The sequence below is a fragment of the Herpailurus yagouaroundi genome, unplaced genomic scaffold, assembly GCF_014898765.1.
Source record: "Herpailurus yagouaroundi ecotype Mexico unplaced genomic scaffold, PumYag 182, whole genome shotgun sequence".
Lineage (NCBI taxonomy): Eukaryota > Metazoa > Chordata > Mammalia > Carnivora > Felidae > Herpailurus > Herpailurus yagouaroundi.
Window position 1 is genome coordinate 57,922,354 of NW_024412413.1, and position 19,655 is coordinate 57,942,008.

The 19,655-nt window shown below is 39.4% G+C and overlaps 1 long non-coding RNA gene across 1 annotated transcript; it reads right to left on the reverse strand.

Annotated features, from left to right (window-relative positions):
- Window positions 1–1,060: 1,060 nt before the first annotated feature.
- LOC121041088 (uncharacterized) lies at window positions 1,061–18,703 on the reverse strand. Its single transcript, XR_005795560.1, has 3 exons — window positions 18,535–18,703; window positions 16,633–16,637; window positions 1,061–1,071 (listed from the first exon to the last, which is right to left on the reverse strand). It is a non-coding gene; the product is annotated as an uncharacterized LOC121041088 (long non-coding RNA).
- Window positions 18,704–19,655: the final 952 nt, after the last annotated feature.

The following is a 19,655-nucleotide window of genomic DNA, read 5'->3' on the forward strand; positions in this document are numbered from 1 at the left end:
ACTCAGTTCAGGCTTAGAATGCCATAGCCTGGGGAGCTGTAACTCCAAGATCAGGGTGCCAGCATGGTCAGGATCTGGTGAAAATTCTCTTGTGGATTGTGGATAGTCATTTTCTGGTTATACACTCACATGATGGGGAGGGCAAGAGAAAGCTTTCTAGGGTTTCTTTTATAAGGAACTAATCCCATTCATAAGGGCTCCACTTCTATGACCTAACTACCTCCCAAAGACCCTGCCTCCTAATAATACTATCGTATTGGGGGTTAGGATTTCAACATATTAATTTGGAGAGGGAAAGATGCAAATATTTAGTCCACAATAATTGGTCAAAAAAAGGAAAATAAAAAACTTAATAATTATAAACCATTGTGGCTTCAAAGTACAGTCTTTCTCTCATTTATTTTTAAAAAGAATTGATTAGAAAAAGTTTCTCAGTGGAGGATGAATGGAGGACAAAATGGCATTTAAATTCTTCAGCTCCTGGGCAGGTCCAAGCTTCTTTGCCAGAAAACCCTGAGCCAAATAGCTAGAGTTTGCCGGGAATAAGATTCTTCTTCAAAAAGCCTCTCCACTTAGGTATGAGAGCTCTTTAACACACATGCCACAAGCAAACCTCATTGTCTACCTAGGTCTACAGAAACCTTCAGTTACTCATAGTAATGCAGAATCCTAGTGCTATTAGAAGACATTCATGTTCAACTCTGCAGAAATGTTGTTTGACATAAAACTATCAAAAAACACTTTCTCTGTCCCTTTTTATTGTCATAAAAATATTACCTTAATAAAACTTTAATAAAGCTCTTTACCCCAAGGGTATAAAATGTTAGGCCAAAAACATTAATTTCATTTTACAAAAATTAAAGATTTTTTTCAACAAAACATGTCATGGACCAAGTTAACAGAGACATGACAGATTTGGAAAAGGTATTGTAATATCTAAAAATGACAAGAGTTTCCTGTACTCAACAAGGAAAATACAGAAACCCTAACAGAGAATAAGCAAAGAAAACAATTTACAGAAGGTGAAACACAAAAAGTCAACATATAAAAAGAGACATTAGTAAAAACATACTCAGTTTTAAAACCTAAGTTAAAGCAATAATGGAATATCACTTTTTATCCAGTAGACCAGCAAAAAGTGCAGAGCTGGATAATTCCAAGCTGTCAGAAACACAGAGCATAAGGAGCTTTCATAACTGCTTGGGAAGACAGACTAGGGACGCGTTCTGGAGAGAAAGTGGCTGCAGTTAAGTTAAATATACAATTTTGCACGTATGCCTTATTAATCCCACTTCTGAGTATGTATGCTCCGCAAAATTATCATATACATCAGGAGAGTGAAAGGTACCAGCATGTTTGCCACAATACCACTTTTGGAGCAGGAAATCATAGGCAATCTGAGGATCCTACTGAGGAGTGAATAGATCAAATGTGATGGATGTCCCCCATAGAGGACCGGGTAGCATTAAAAGTTAGGGACTGAGGGGTGCCTGGGTGGGTGAGTCGGTTAAGCGTCCGACTTTGGCTCAGGTCATAATCTCAAGGTTTATGAGTTCAAGCCCCACATTGGGTTCTGTGCTGACAGCTCAGAGCCTGAAGCCTGCTTTGGATTCTATGTCTCCCTCTCTCTCTCTCTGTGCCCCTCCCCTGCTCAGGCTCGCTCGCTCTCTCTCTCTCTCTCTCAAATGTAAATAAACATTTAAAAAAATTTTTTTTAATTTTAAAGATTATGGATTGGATATTTACCCAGCTAGCTGGTAAATTATAGTCTTCACAGAAAAAGAGTTAAAATAATAATAATAACAGTGTAGCTCAATACCATGTAAATTATAATTAATGCACACAACATAACTCATATTTTATAAAATATAGAAGCAAAAAGATCACAGAAAATATGAACATCGTTATAAACTGAAGAGCAGGTAGGGGGATAGGAATAGGAAATGGGGATAAAAAGAAAAAACAACATTAAACAGTTACTTTTTCTCATGGAAGGATCTAATAGAGAGGACATTGGAAGCTAGGAATTCTTATAATGGAGCATTTTGAATATCTTGTCAATTGAGATAGAAGAAAAAAGTGCAGTCTTGTTCCTTCCAATTCCATCACTTTCTAATTATTGACTATAATACAAATCAACTCAGGACCAGTAAGCATTGACATCCTCAATGTTTCTGAAAATCAAAGTAAAAAGAGCCATTTCCCATTTGCTCATTTATTCCACCATGATGAAGGGTTCAATATGTGTGAGGCCCTGATCCAGATGCCATGGGGGATACTCCTTTATAGGCCTCCACTGTGTACAGCCTGTATGCTTTTGGAGAAACCCAAAAGTTGCCTGATCCCCTCATCTACTGCAAGGTTTTCAGCCTGGAACCTGAAATTTGTGTCCAAAGCAGAAATCTGAAGAGTAGACTACAAGAATAGCTTCCCTTCTCCCTGCTTCTCTCCAGCAAAGCTCTGTATTTTATATCCCCTAAGAGTCTCTCAGAAATGCTCTGAGAGGGGCGCCTGGGTGGCGCAGTCGGTTAGGCGTCCGACTTCAGCCAGGTCACGATCTCGCGGTCCGTGAGTTCGAGCCCCGCGTCAGGCTCTGGGCTGATGGCTCAGAGCCTGGAGCCTGTTTCCGATTCTGTGTCTCCCTCTCTCTCTGACCCTCCCCCGTTCATGCTCTGTCTCTCTCTGTCCCAAAAATAAATAAAAACGTTGAAAAAAAAATTAAAAAAAAAAAAAAAGAAATGCTCTGAGAATCTCCCAAATCATTAAATATAGCAGAATTTTTGCCCCATGGTACTAGAAGAACATGTGCTAGCCTACAAGAGAATGGGGAAGCCACCCAACCAGCTCTTCCCTTTCCCTTTTCCAAAACCCATCTTAATTAGGAACAACATAGTTTAGAAAAGAAGTGTGTGCCAGGATCCAATAGGAAGGGATCACAGAGAGCCCCTGAGATTAGAAAGGAAGATAGTAGTGTATGTCCCCCACCTCAAAGTCTGCCAAATCTATGCATAAACTTTTGCCCATTTAAGAGTTTATGAAATGTCTAACTCAAGAAAGAAAATTCAATTTGTGCTTAAATCTTCTTAGTAAGCCTCACTCAGTCAGCCCCACTTAATGGAGTTCATTATCTGTTGTTCAGTTCTATGTAGGATTCCTCTTCCCATCGAAAAACAGAAAGTGAGTAGTACAGTAATTAGAATTGAGAGCTGAGTTAGGAAATGTAGATAGATGCTTAAAATGAGATATTTTATTGTGCTGGTCAGTGGTACATGAATTATTCAAGATGTAAAAATGAATATCATATAGGCTAGCCCAAAAAAAGCACATATAAGATTAATTTTAGGAATGGATATTTTAGGCCAAATTGAAAACTCTTTCCTAATTCCCTCAACAGAAATTTAGTTCTCTAAAAGAATCTATCCTTGATAAATTATGTTTTGCATGCCTCCCTAGGTTTCCAATTATATATATTTTATAAAGTTCAGTGGCAAACTGAAGGACACAGATGAAGTTCCCTCCCTTCTTCTAGTTTTAAGTCATGACTTTGGAAGAAAAAGGTATCAACTGGAAATGAAGAACTAACCTTGAAATAGGGTCAGAGATGAGGATTTGGTCTTCTGGACCTGGCATATAAGAATGAAGGTCTTAAGATCAGATTCTTGGATAACCTCTATTCTGAGAGGGCAGGAGGAGAAAAAGGAGCCACAGAGAAAGAACCCCAAGAGATGTGCAAGAAGAATTAGAAGAGTATATCATTCCAGGTGTCAAGGCCTTTCAAGGGGCAGGAAGTCAGACTCAGGGAGGTATCAGGGAAAGAAAAATAAAATTACACTGATTTCAACAGTTTGGGTGTGATGTTAAGAGAGTAGCTTCTGTAGAGTAAGAAGCAAGGGCTAAAGGAACAAGGATAAAGTACAGAGTAGGAAGTTGATCAGTCATGACTGTTAATACTGTCATGTCATCTGTCAGAAGTGGAGGGATAATGATGATTATAATCACCACCACCACTGACTGGGAACTTACTATACACCAATAACTACACACCAACACTTGCTGAGTGTTTTATACACATCACAGACTCATTAATTCAACAAACATCTATTAAGCCCTCTACCTGCAAAATGCATTCTAATTCCATGCACTTTCATCATCCTTACTGTGGCCGCACCAACTCTCCATTCTCTCCTCTTGCCCCAACTACTCCCCATCTACAACAGCAAACACAATGTTTAAATCCAATTAGATCTAACTTAAAAAGCCTCCAGTGACTTTCAATTTTGCTTACATAAAATTCAAAGTTCTCCAAAGGTTCTGTGCTCTGGCCCTCATGTTTCTCTCCAATCCCATCCCCCACACATCTCCTTTTTGTTCTTGATGCTCTAGCCACACTGGCCTTCCTGTCATTCCTGGAATGTACTGAACTCATTCCTGAAGGTAAAAAGTTAGAAGTCAAGGTAAATAAGCAGAAATGGACAGTATAAATGGTACTAGGAAGGTCATAGTCCAGAATGATATAAAGTGTTTTAGTCATTCAATTACCTAAGATACTACTGAAGCATGTGGGTAAGAAGTCACCTCCTGATATTGAGATTCTGGATTCACATCCTGGCTCAAATGACTACTCACTGGGCATCTGATGTCCATAACCTACTTAATTACTCTAAGCCAGTTTTCTCATCAATAAAATGGATCAAATAGTAGAACCCCTTTAGGTAAAATAATATCTGTTATGTTACTGAGAATATTCAATGAAAAAATGCAAGTAAAGGGCTCTGTGTAGATGGCTTGCTGCAAATATTAGCTATTATAATGCATTAAATAAATACTAGGCACAGTTCTAGGCTGTGTGCCAAACTCTGGGAAAATGATATTTGCCCTCTTGAAGCTTTTATTTCATATTTTCCATGTGGGGAAGTTATTTTTAAATACCAGTAGAAAGAAGAAAGCATAAGTTTATGATCACCTTCCTGGTGTAGGAAGATGTTACAGTGTTCATAGGTGTTAGAAAAGTGCTGCACTCAGTTTTATTTGTCAAGAAGCATATTCTATTTTCAAAGGACAGAAAATTGAGTAAGATTACTTGATGTTCAAGATGCATTCATCTCTTGAAGACTCTGTGACAAGCACACAGTTCAAAAGTGACCAAGAAAAAAGAGCTCCACTTGAAGGAACTCACAATCTGAGGATGAGGATAACTTGACCAATAGAGATGATTGTGTTTTCCCCACACTTCCTCCCTCATGCAAAATACCTACAGGTATGACAACCGCAAGCTCCACTCAAGATAGCGGCAGAGCAAGCTGCCTGAGACCTATCAGGGTGGTTTGTACAAAACAGACACAAATCAAATGTTTTGAATGAGCCATGTTGGAAAAGGTTAAGGCAACACTAAACAGCTACAGAAGTAGTACAGCAAGAGTACAAGGAAAGTAATAACTCCACAAGGGTCTGCATTAGTCAATTATATCTGAAATATCATATCCAGTCTTGTACAACACGTGAAAAAATACGGTTGTGCTGTTGTTTTACTTTTCAGATGACAAAAGCAATACCTTCCCATTGTAAAAAATGTGGAAAGTATAGGGAAGCTTAAGATAGAATATTGAAATTGTTTATCGGCAACCAGTGTACGTTATTTCCAAGTACTATACTTTGTAGTCTCATTAATTCAATTCACGTTTATTGAGTACCTACAGGAATCACATTAGACACCAGTAACATGGTGGTAAACAAGAGGCAGAGTCCTCGACCTTAGGGAGCAGGGGCATGGGAGAGACAAATCTGTGAGCTAGCTGTTACATCTGTAACAGAATGCCCAAGACAAGCACAGTTGTGGAAGTCACCTTATTTGAGAAGTAAGTTAGTTGAAGGAAGTAACTGTTTCATTGGCAGAAAAGAAGATTCTTTTAAAGAAAAAGTTTATATTACTGTCCTCACATATTGAAAAGAACCAAATAAATAAGAAAGACTAAGTTTGCTTATATTATAGAAGACAAAACCAAGGTAATGTATGGAAGTTGCAAGGAAACAAATTTCACTCAATATAAGAAAAGAATTTTCTAATGATGGGAGTGGACCAAAATTGTTAGAGGCCTTTTTAGCAGTGGTGAATTCTCCACCTCAGAAGTGGCAAGCCTGGATGACCATCGTTAGAAATGCTAGAAGTATAGTTCATGCAAAGCAGGGATTGGACCTTTGTCTTCTTTTAGGAAAGGAAAATTCAGAACCAAAGCATCAATGACTTACATAAAAGCAATCAAAATTTCAAACGCTTTAGGAAATAGCACTAGACAGAGTAGCCCTGGTTTTGCTTGTTTGTCTCTTTTCTCAGGGTATGAAGACTTTTTTTTCCTTAACCTGAGACATGAAGTACAAGGTAAGGTTACATTCGAATTTCAAATTCTGAGATTCTATGGTGATATGATAGCTTTGGGATTACCAAATTATAGTGCTTTATGCAAGTGAACCTGAGATAAACCAAGAAGATCGCCTAGGGTTAACACAGGCGATACATAGATTGTTGGAATGTGGGCACTATGTCTTGAATGGCCATTTTGAGTTCATAAGACAATAAGCATAAATAAAAGGCCAAAAGATTTTCACTACCACCTACCAATGAAGTAGGACTCAAGTAGCAGACATGTTTTTGAGATAATAATCTTTATTTTCTTGTCTCTAATCTTTCTTCCATCCCCATTTCTAGCAGGTAGAAGGCTTTGCATTTCATTACCACAGGAGAGTAACAGAATAGAAAACAGAAGTTCCTGGAAGTCATCTACTCTTTCTGTTTTCAGAAAAGCCCTAGATTGTTGACGATATTGTGCCAGGTGAATAGGAGGAGAAAAGAGGGGAATATGATTCTGACAGGTTGAGAGAAAATGATGAATTCACCTCAAAGTGGACCGAAGATGAAGGTCGACGGGTCACAAGATTTCCCTGTTTATGGGAAATGGCAAGATATTAGAGGAAAAACTACCATAGTTCACTGACTCCTGAGCGGCCAATTCCCAACCTCTCAAGGACTCTTGGCTCTAACCATGGCCTAGAAGTGATGTCTGAACCTGAGGAAACCACATGGCATAAGATCACAAATGCTCGGTTAATGACCAATAAGGACCAAACATCAGGCGACCTTGTGTCTGGCTGTGAATAGAACTGCAAATCATTGGCACATCAGCAGGGTTGGTGTGAGGGGCTGGGAGCTCAGCAGAGTGAGGATTTAGAACGAGATTTAAACTGATGCACAGAAAATTTTAAGTACACTATTTCTGGCATACCTGAGTCTGTGGACCAATGCGTCAAAACTTCCACCCAACCTGCCTGATTTACCTATTTTAGTTTCAACATCTCACAAAATCATTCCCCTGATATGAAATATGCACAACATCTTCCCTCACACAACTCTAGTCTCCATTTTCTTGCCTCAAATTGGTATTTCTTAAACTTTTGGAGGTGAAAGACTTCATATACTACACACACACACACAAGAACAAAATGCTCCCAAAAATACACATACAAAATGTTTCCAACCATTTCAGAGGTACATACATTCCCTGAAGCACATCCTCCAGAGGCCTTGGACCCTCCTTTTTAAGCATGTCTGTCTCTCTATCTCCGGTACTCTTAAATATCTTCCTGTGTGTGTGTGTGTGTGTGTGTGTGTGTGTGTTCCACTCCCTGCCTGTCATTCAAAAATTCAATGCATCTTTAGCTTACTATCTTCATATAAGCAACATCTAGGATGAGCAATTTCTAGGATCCCCTTTGTAGCTGACTCTAGGCTTTCCACATAGATAAGAAACCTATCTAACATCTGCTGCTGTATGACAGTCCTAACACATGGCTATAAATTCTTGAACATTCCTCCCATCAAGGGATGATATCTATGCCCACTGCCCTTCAATTTGGGCAGGCTTATGACTTCCTTAATCAATAAAGCACAAGGGAAGTAATTCCATGTGACTTCTGAAGCTAGGTCATAACATGTCCTGCAGCGTCTGCCTTTTGCTACTGGAGCACCTGCTCTTACAGTCCCAAGCTGCCATGTAAGTAGTACAACGACCCTGAGGTCACTATGCTCTGAAAAAGCTCAAGCACATGAACAGCCACATGTATTTATTCTGGTTGAGAGCCCCAGCTAAGCCCAACATGTAAGGGAGCCCAGCCCAGGCACCAGATATGTGTGAAGAAGTCTCCAGATGATTCCAGCCATCAGCTATTCAAGTCACTCCCCACTGTCTGAGCCTTCCCAGCTGAATCTCAGACACCTTAAAGCAGAGATAAACTACATCCTCTGTTTCTGGTCTGAATTCTTGACCCACAAAGTCAGTGAGCATAATAAAAAAGTTGTTGTTCAATGCCGCAAAGTTTGGAGTGATTTCCTATGCAGCGACAGATAACTGACTGATAACTGAAACACTGGCCAGCTGTGACAGAGAAAGGAAGATGGCAGAATAACACAACGAAACAGACAGATATGTCCTGAACATTATCTCAAAAAGCCAGCCAGACTTTACGTTGAGAAGACGATAGGATGAGCTGAGAATATAATTTTTTTAAAGCAACATCTGATGAGAAATGAGAAATTAGAGTCCCCATGTTAAGCACAATGTGGGTCAATTATGAGGCTAATTGCATGCCAATAAAGGGATAGGGAATTGGAGGGAGAATGTGCCTTGGGACAAGAGTTATTGGATAAAAGGAAGAGAAATGTTGTGTGGGGAAAAAAAAGAGCTAAAGATCTCAAAAGGTTTCAGTGTTTAGGAACTTTGCCAGCAGCTTCTAACCTTGTGAAGGTTAACTTTCTAGTTAATATCTCTGTGCAACTTAAGGGATGAAACTCAGTTAAATTGCTCTGCTTTTGACATCATCTTCATCATGATTCTTTAGGACCAGCAACTCCCTACCCCCCGATGGAGAACAAATTTTATTTTATTAAGAAAGGAATCCTACAATTATAGTTGCCGATACTTTGAAGCTTGTCAAAATCGTGCTGGCATAAGCACAAACTTACAATGAACAATAATAGGGGAAAGTATTGAAAAAGGAAGTTTACAATGTTATTTTGCTCATGACAGAAAGTTTTTGCACTTTTTCACTGTGGCCTTCTTTAATGGGTGAAGGAAAGCACTCTAGTGCCCACACTCTTCCAAATGACAGTATTATCAATGTCTATTTGCCTGCTAAAGAACGGTCTAGGGGTGACATTTCTCACTGTTGCTTTGATTCAACTAAACAGTTTCACATTTTGTAAGTTCAGTGGGATTCAGATTAAGGTCCAAAAAGAGATGTTTGTATTTCCAGGACAGTTCACTTTCCCAAAAAAATGATAGAATATGTTCTTAGCTCAGCCACAATATAGCTTTCCATCTCACTCTATGACTTGAAAAACTCAATTATCACAGTGTTTGATATGGGTCTGGGTCAGCCCTGTAGTTACTGTTGGACTTAAAGTTCTAGCAGTTACCTCAAATAAATTCTGGTAATTCTAAGGGTAGAGTTAAAGCTTATTTTTTATGTTACCACTTTAAAAAATATATCACGTACTTGGCTAGAGGATGAGAAAAGATGGTAAAGACAGGTGTTACAATGAACATGGCTCCCCCTGCCCTAGGATCTACTCATTTTTTCCAACTCTTTTATATGGCATTAAAATCCACCCTATTACCTCTTCCAGGAAATGGACCTCATTAAATTAAGGTTGTCAAAAACAATAGAAATATTGTCAGAGGACACCACTGACACTAAAATCTCATTGTTTATCTGAATTCAGATTTAACTGGGTCTCTGTATTTTTATTTTCTAACAACCCCACACATAATATTACTGGAAGAATTGTCCTCTCTTCTTATGAACCCCTCCCAGCCCTCCTGGGAATATGTAGTATCTGACACTAATACTGTTACCAAAGAGCTATATCTGAAGGTGAAGCGAGTAGAATTTACATTACACACATACAAAACCTGTAGTATGTGGGTTTCATAGAGTCAGTGGTGTTTTCTGAGCTGCTTTGGGGTTTATCTCCTCCCCTACACACACCGCCACACACGCCCACACGCACTCACACAAACACACACACACACAGGTAATAAACATATATATTCCTATCGTTTTCCTCCAACAGGACGGAGCAGAACGTGTAAGTGGGAAGAAAACCTCTCTTCTATGTCCCAGCACAAGGGCCCTGCTGCAACCCCCAGCCAAGCTGGTTGAGGATGCCCTGCCATTTGCTGCTTTGCTGAATGGTTCCACCTGATGGACCACAGTATCATGTACTCAAACATCTCCACAGATGAAACCTTGCTTATTGGGAAATTTAAAAAGGGAACAATTTATGTTATTGCCAGATTTCAAATCTCCCCTGCTAGAGTATTCCCCATGCCAGGTAGAGAATACCTCCCATCAGTGCTGGGTCCTGGTCACCCTGTCAGTCTACTAGAGGCCCAGCTGCTGCTTCTGTCCAAAGTTCCTAAATTTCCTAAACTGCATGTGGTTAGAAGTAGAAGGAATTAAAGCCCTCTAGTCTCAACCTCACATTTTACCAATGGAACATGTGAAGCCTAGAGGGGACATGACACACTGAGACCACAAAGGTAATGACTTGCCAATACTGGACAAGGTCCCCCCTCTTCTGACCATGCATCATTCCCTCCAGCATCTGCACATCCCTCAGCAACTCAACTTTATCAACTAAAACAGAGTTGATTAAGTCCTATCCTAGAAAAAGAATTCTTGCTGGGCAGTCTTAGAAGAAATCGCTTTATAAAGCAGATTATTACTGTTGACTCTTGAACAACATGGGTTTGAACTGCACGGGCCCACTTATATACAGTTTTTTTTTTTTTCAATAAATAGACAGTACTGGAAATGCATTTTCTCTCCCTTATGATTTCCTTAATAACATTTCCTTCACTTTAGCTTATTTATTGTAAGAATGCAGTATATAATACACATAACACACAAAACATGTGTTAATCTATTTTTGTAATTGGTAAGGCTTCTGGTCAACAGTAGGCTATTAGTGTTTGGAGAGTCAAAAGTTATACATGGATTTTTTTCTTACTGCACTGGACTTTGTGCCCCTAATCCCGGCATTGTCCAAGGGTCTTTGTAATTTAGGCACCTCCCTTGTAGGATAAACAATATTTTTTATCTAGACCAGGACTTGACAAACTTTTTTGGTAAAGGACCACATAGTAAATGCTTAAGGATTTGTAGTCCCAAAGTCTCTCTGCATTTCCAATGCAACGTGTTGGAGATCCCATCTCCAACCAAAATATTTAATTAATGGCTATTTAAGATCTTCTTGTGTAGCAGCCAAAGTAATGCCCCACAACAATCTCCCTGTATGAGAACCGGCTATGAGAAACAGAGCTCATTAAAAGCCTTCTGGGTCCACCCAGAAGCAGCATTTGCACTGAGACCACATTTTCTTACGGCTATTCTAGACAGTAACTAATCATGATGAGGGTACCATAATGGGCCATTCCCACATGATATTACTTGAAAGCAAAGATCCATAAATGTTTCTCTCTAGAGTCAGATAATAAATTTTTAAAATTTTTCCAGCCATACATTCTCTGTTGCAGCAACTCAGATCTGCCATTTTATCATGAAAGCAGCCATAAATGATATGTAAATGAATGGGTGTGACTATATTCCAATAAAACATTATTTACAAAACCAGGTGGTAGGCTGGATTTTCTCCTGGGCCATGGTTTGCCAATCCCTACGCTAAGGGGAGGGGAGAGAAGACTTGGTGCAGGAATTCCCCACTGACCTGGTCAAAATTTCCCAGAACTGCACTATGGCCTGGGCTCTTCCAACCCAATCTTTCCATCTTTCTCTCTTTCACAGATGTCAGACCTGTGTACTCTTGCTATCCCTGTCTACTCCTCCTCCTATCCTCCTTTATTCTTCATGGGCATTTCAGCCAACACAAATTCTCCCACATCAATCCCCTGTTGGTATCTTCTACTCTAAAAACACAAATGGCACTCCTTGTGTTTATTCCAAATGTGATCAGCTGCCAATAGATTCTGTGTAAATGATTAATAAGATGAGACATGAAGTAAAAATTGCTGCACTGGTCCCATTCAAGAGAAAAGATTAGCTGAAAATAAAGTGAAGTACACAAGTGAAATATACCCAGAAGGTGGGAAGGACGTTCAAAGTATGACGTAATGGAAATCACAGTGGGCTGGCCTCAGAAGATGTGAAATAAGCTCTTCTTGCTTTGCCATTTTCTGGCCCAATAGCCTTCAACCCTTGAAGCTTAGGAATGGGTTAATTTTGTTTTGCCTACCTCAACGGATTGTTGAGAGAACATGTAAGAAAGCATGTCACTGTCATTCAAGACACTGTGTTTGGCACCACACTTGAATTATCGTACCCTCTTTTATCTCCAGTCAGGTCTACAGCATTTCATTGAGGAGTTGAATTGTTGATTTTAGAGTAAATACAAGACCATTCTATGTAAAAGAATAAGCGAAGCTTATGTATAATTCAAATAAGTAGTTCTGGCTACTGTCCTTGGTTGAAGTAGGAGGGTCATGCAGCTTGCAGTACGGGCTTGATCTCCTCACTGACCAACTGACTGTGAACTAAGGACAAATGAGGCATCTCTCACCTACTTCAACAGTCCCTTTTTCAAAGGGAATGGACAAACTGTCATCATTACAGGACTAAATATTGAAAATATTTGCCTGTTTACACTGGATTAGGAGTATTGTCTTCTAATCCCAAACATAGCCCCACCACTGCCAGGCACAAGCCCACAGATCTCTCACTGACCCTTCAGACTGAAACGGATTGGCATTCACTCCCCAGATATGAAAAGAAGCAAGAGAAATAACCGAAAATCTTCTCAGGTTTGTATTTTATTAGAACAGGGAGGCACAGAAGGCAACAGCCTGAGCGGTTCTGTACCTGTGTGAGCTTCAAAAGTCAACACTGGTGTGTTGGTGCAAGCGACACAAAATAACTCTTGTCAAGAGAATGGACTAAGAATAAGGAGCTCCAGGACTCAAAGTGCAAAAAGAATCATGTCAAAGAAGCAAGAAAAAGGCTTTTAAGAATGCTTGTTGAATTGTGAGACGTTAGCGTTAACCCAAGGAAAGAAAGAGTCGCTAAGTACTTATTCATTCTCTCAGAAACATTTACTGAGCACTTACTATGCCAGGCACTGCTCTAGGTACAAGGATTTGGGGGTAACCAAGACAGCCAATAATCTACTTACATTTTATCAAAAGAAGATAGCACAAAAAAGCAACACATACTTCAAAATTATTTTCAGAGGATGATAAAGGCTGTGAAAAAAAAGGTAAAACGGGGCAGAGGGAGGGGAGACATCACTTTGGAGCCTGGGCACCAAAGATGCAAAGGAGCCAGCCACAGAATGACTGGGGGAAGGGGTTTATAAGGAGAGAGGGAAAATGGCAAGTGCAAACCCCCTGAGTCCAAGATGAGCTCAGACCATGCCTGGACCACAAAGAAAGGCAGAGTCTGCAGCTTAGTGAACCACAGAGAAAGTAGTGTGAAATAAGGTCACAGAGGCAGGCAGAGTCCAGATCAGGGCTTCAAGACCATGATAAGGAACTCAGATTTTATTCCAAGTGAAATGGGAAGCCAGTGGAGACTCTACATTAAAAACGTGGAAGCAAGTAGATCCACCAGCAACGACTTCTTCTTAAAGACGTAGACCTTGTCTTGCTCACCTCTCTTTCCCTGGGGACCTGGTCAGCACTTAAATACACAATATGTTGTCATTAAAGCTCATTGCACTGAATTGAGAAAAACAATTTATGTCCACCCTATACTGATCCTTATATATTCCGAACCCCTTGAGAGGTATACTTGTTTCTTATTCTTTTTTGCAATTTCATGACTGGAAAAATATCTGGTATTGCACTTCCTAGAAATATTTGTGAATGAATGGATGAAGCGCAAACCGAAATTCTAGTGAAAGGCAAAGTTGCCAGCCAGACAGATTCCATCCTGGGGAGGACTGTTAACTTTCAGGATGTGCTCTAAGCAGCAAAACACTTTTAAGAGTGAAAGGAAGCTGCTGCTAGTGATTGTGTTGGCACAACAGGTATGAAGTGGGGCTATCATCGACATCCCGGAACACACGGTCGCCCTGAATATAGTTTTCATTAAGTCTTTCCAAACCATCAACTCTATCCACTGTTGATTGGTTCCATATTTGCCAAGAAAACTTTTGATGACTAAGTTTTTACTTACCTTGTTTTTAAACCAAGCTATCAAGAACATTAACATCTAGATCAGTCCTTCGCTTAGAGATTAACATGTGAATTAAAAATGTAGGTTGATCTGGGATGCCTGGGTGGCTGAGTGGGTTAAGAGTCTGACTTAGGTTCAGGTCATGATCTCACAGCTCACAAGTTCAAGCCCTCATCGGGCTCTGTGCTGATGGCTTAGAGCCTGAAGTCTGCTTTGGATTCTGTGTCTCCCTCTCTCTCTGCCTCTCTCCCACTTGTTCGTTCTCTCTCTCTCTCAAAAATAAACATTTTTAAAAAATTTAAGTAGGTCAATCTGGATTCTTCGATTGAGCAACCAATGTTGCTAATTTTTCCCCAAACTGTTGTTTGTTTATATATTCACCCAACCATACAGTCAAGATGAAAATCACGGCATGCTGTTCTTTATAAAGCTTTTATTTCATATTTATTATCAACCTTTGGAATCAAACTGTCAATCTGATTTTTTTTTTTTTTTGGATTTTCTCCTTTTTTAAATAAACCTCTGACCTATCATTTTCACAACACATTGTTGCTTGTGATTTGTTTGTTTATTTTCCCTTTGACAGAGCCAGCGGTATAACATAGCACTTTACTACACTTTGTTTTCAACCATGAGTGATTTTCCTACAGTTTTGTCAGTTGCAGGAATGAGAAAGTAGGTTTGTTTAAACAAGTTCTCTAATAGAGTAATCCTGGAAGGCTGAATCCCTATAATCATATTCATTTGTTTAAGTGTACTTTTCAGCTGATTTGCCAAAAAGCCTTGGCTTGTCAGAACAGAGCCCGGACAGAAGGGAAAAACCATAAAATGGAAAAATAAAATGATAGAGTCGAAGTTTCCTATTTGAGTCTGCAGTTTCCTCTATATTATTCTGAAAATTGACATGGATCAAAGCACAGCCTGAGGAATGCGGGAAGCAAGAGAGTGTGCCTACCTGACGCAGCCTCTCAGAGGCGTGTTAAATTGCATTCTAATGTTGTAAGTTCAGCTCCCCACAGTAATGTTACTGCCCAGGGATCCGTGGCTCCCCAGAGGAGCTTAGAAAAGGCCAGGGTTGTCCCCTATTTACACACAGCAGGAGAAGCTCGCTAATTCTATTTGTCCTACAGAAATAGAAACCGGGCACCTCCTGAAAGTTACCCCAGCTTTTCTGCCCTAAACATTCCAAGATTAATCCTGCATGAAGACAGCTGCAATAGATGATGCCTTCACTGAAACATTTTCCCCCTAAATCTTCACATACTGACTCCCTCTCCCCGTTCAGCCGAGATTTCATCTCCATAGAGCAGCTTTTCCCAACACTAAGTGTCCCACTCATTACCCTGGTTTTCTCTTTCCAGAAGCCTATGTGTCTGATCACTTACATGTCCATGCCTTCACTGTCTGCCCCACATGCACAGTAAAATTTACATAAATGACACAATAGGCATCTCGGATCCCTCCGTCTGGAGCACTGACTAGCTGCTGCCATCACATTGACACTGAATCACCAATGACCTTGGACAATGAGCTAGCTAGTTTCCTGTGTCCTTATCCTGTCTCTAAACAACTAACCTGGGGGCACCTCAGGGCCACAGGCCGTGTCAGATCCTCTAATGTCTCATTAAACTGGGGTGCCTTTTTATATTTTGAGTTTTGCATAAACCCAAACCACTTCTGATTCATCTATGTATGTCCTGCATTCAGCAACAGAGTCAATCACATTAGAAGTGCTAACTAACTGCATTTGTTGAACTACAATTATATTTCCCCAAACACCAGTTTAGTATGGTGGATATTAATGCTTCCAAAAGAAATATTTTTTACCTCATTCCAAAATAATCCATTGTCTTCTTTTTTCCAGCTTACTGAAATATAATGGGCATATAATATTGTATAAATTTGAGGCATACAACATGTTGATTCGATTTACTTCTACATTGCAGTATGATTATACCACAGTGTTAGCTAACACCTCCACCATTATCTTCCAATTGTGAAATTCAAGAAGAGGTATCATGCAATAAGTAACAACAACAACAAAAAAAAGGTATTTTCCTTAGGAGGCTCTAAAGTTAAATATGAGTTTAATAAAAGTGTTTTTTAAGGGAGCCCTTATCCAAGGAATAATGATAGCCCTTTAATTCCCTGACAGATACCCAAAATAAGTTCAATGTTATCAACTGACAGGTTGTCTTTGATATGTTCCTTGCATTTTCCCCACCAACTAAGTTATGTGCTTACCAATAGTCCAATGTATTTGTTCCCAAATCTGTTTTGCCAGTTGTTATTATAATTGCACAATCTAATTAAACATTTGGTAAATATATGAAATATGAAGGAGGAAAAAAAGAGGATTTTGTTTATGTAAAAATTATGCAGAAAGTTTACAGAGACTCATTAAAGTACAAAAAAAAAAACCTGTTCAATTACATCTAATAAAAATAATTATAAATGATCAGGAAAATTTGTAAAAATCTATAAGAATTCTGTACTCAGATTGTTTCACAATGTCTTTAAAAAATGGAATTGGAGGGCGCCTGGGTGGCGCAGTCGGTTAAGCGTCCGACTTCAGCCAGGTCACGATCTCGCGCTCCGTGAGTTCGAGCCCCGCGTCAGGCTCTGGGCTGATGGCTCAGAGCCTGCAGCCTGTTTCCGATTCTGTGTCTCCCTCTCTCTCTGCCCCTCCCCCGTTCATGCTCTGTCTCTCTGTCCCAAAAATAAATAAACGTTGAAAAAAAATTTTTTTTTAAATGGAATTGGAAAATATAGGACATGCATTATGGGTATGGGTATTCCAAAAGGAAATAAAACTATGCTTAAATAAATGGTCTTGACCCTGAATCCAAAGATTGGCTAATGAATATTATACGCATGATGATCAAATAAAATATTTAAGTTATGAGTGTGTCATTTTTTTTAGTATCCATTACATTAGTAGGCTTTTTGATTCTCTTACCATTACTACCAATCTAAGTTTATATCAAGACTTTTGGATGCATACAACAGAGAGCAACTTTTGCCAACTTAAGCCCCAAAAGGAATTGATTAGAAGGAAGTGGAATAAAAAACAGACATTTAGATCAATGGAACAGAACAGAAAACCCAGAAATTGACCCACAAACGTGTGGCCAACTAATCTTTAACAAAGCAGGAAAGAATATCCAATGGAATAAAGACAGTCTCTTCAGGAAATGGTGTTGGGAAAACTGGACAGCAACGTGCAGAAGAATAAACCTAGACCACTTTCTTACACCATACACAAAAATAAACTCAAAATGGATGAAAGACCTAAACCTAAAACAAGAAGCCATCAAAATCCTGGAGGAAAAAGCAGGCAAAATACTCTTTGACCCTGACTGCAGCAACTTCTTACTCAGCATGTCTCCAGAGGCAAGGGAAACAAAAGCAAAAATGAACTAATGTGACCTCATCAAGATAAAAAGCTTTTGCATGGCAAAGGAAACAATCAGCAAAACTAAAAGGCAACCCACAGAATGGGAGAAGATATTTGCAAATGACGTATGAGATAAAGGGTTAGTATCCAAAATCTGTAAAGAACCTATCAAACTCAACACCCAGAAAAACAAACAATCCAGTAAAGAAATGGGCAAAAGACATGAATAGATACTTCTCCAAAGAAGACATCCAGATGACTGACAGACACATGAAAAAATGCTCAACATCACTCATCACCAGGGAAATGAAAATCAAAACCGCAATGAGATACCACCTCACACCTGTCAAATGGCTAAAATTAACAATCCAGGTGACGACAAATGTTGGTGAGGAGGCAGAGAAAGAAGAACACTTTTGCATTGCTGGTGGGAATGCACACTGGTGTAGCCACTCTGGAAAACAGTATGGGGGTTCCTCAAAAGATTAAAAATAGAACTACTCTATGACCCAGAAATAGCACTACTAGATATTTATCCAAAGGATATCAGTGTGCTGTTTCAAAGGGGCACATGCACCCCAATGTTTATGGCAGTGCTAGCAACAATAACCAAAGTATGGAAATGTCCACTGACAGATGAATGGATAAAGAAGATGTGATACACACACACACACACACACACACACACACACACACACACACACACACTGGAGTATTACTCAGCAATCAAAAAGAATGAAGTCATGTGACTTGCAACAACATCGATGGAACTAGTGTATTATGCTAAGTGAAAGACAAACATAACTTCACTCATAAGTGAAATTTTAAGATACAAAACAGATGAACACAAGGGAAGGGAAACAAAAATAATATAAAAACAGGGAGGGAGACAAAACATCTTAAATATAGAGAACAAACAGGGTTGCTGGAGGGGTCATAGGTGGGGGGTTGGGTTAAATGGGCAAGGATCATTAAGGAGGACACTTGTTGGAAAGAGCACTGTGTGTTATATGTAGGGGATGAATCACTGGATTCTACTCCTGAAACCATTATTGCACTATATGCTGCCAGCATATAGTGTGCCTGTCCACTGGTGACATCCACTAACTTGGACGTGAATTATAAATAAACAAACAAACAAATAAAAGAAGGAAGTGGAGTACTCAACAAATCAAAGGAAAACTTGAAGAACCAGGATCTAGAAATGACAGGAACTAGGAAATTTCTGGTTTCCTGGGGAATAGGACCTACAGAATGGAACAGTCAGGAAGACATGGATGTTATTTGATCCTAACCATTTTTCATCCTCTATTCAAGATATGAATTCTAAGGTTAGAGACACTGCTTTCCTTACTTTGCATTATGTGTTCTTCCTTCCCTTGGTAAGGCAAGATATCGTGACTGAGAGCCCAACTAATATACTGTAGGTGATGGGGAAGAAGTAATTCTTCAAAAGTAATAGAGGTGATATTATTTTGAAGAAAGGGAAATACATTCTGGGAAGGAAAATACATCAAGAATTTAACAAACAACTCAACATTCATTTAATGGCAGATGAAAGGGAAAATATCCTTTAATGTGCTCCATTCCATGGTGGTTATTGAAAACTTTGCCTTTCATCCAACAAGTATTTACTGAGTATCTACTCTGTGTTAGGGGTCAAGGATCTGAAGTTCCTGCCCCGCTGGAGCTCACAGACCAGTGGAAGAGACTCCTGATTCAGAAGACATTACAATGCAGTATGATGGAAATGTTCAAGATGAAGAATGAGACTCCTGAGTAGAGTACTCCTAACTCAGCCTGGTGACCTCAGGGAGAGCTTTCCAAGGAGCTGAGATTTGAAGTGCTCCTTGAAGCATTTTGAGGTAGTAAGGATGCATTTCAGATAGAGGAAATACAGAAAAAGTCAAAATTATAAGAACTATGAAAAAAAAACATGGAGAGAAGAGAGAGAATATGAAGTAGAAGGAGGGAACTACTACTTTTAAAAATAAAGGGGTCATTGAAACCCGAAGAA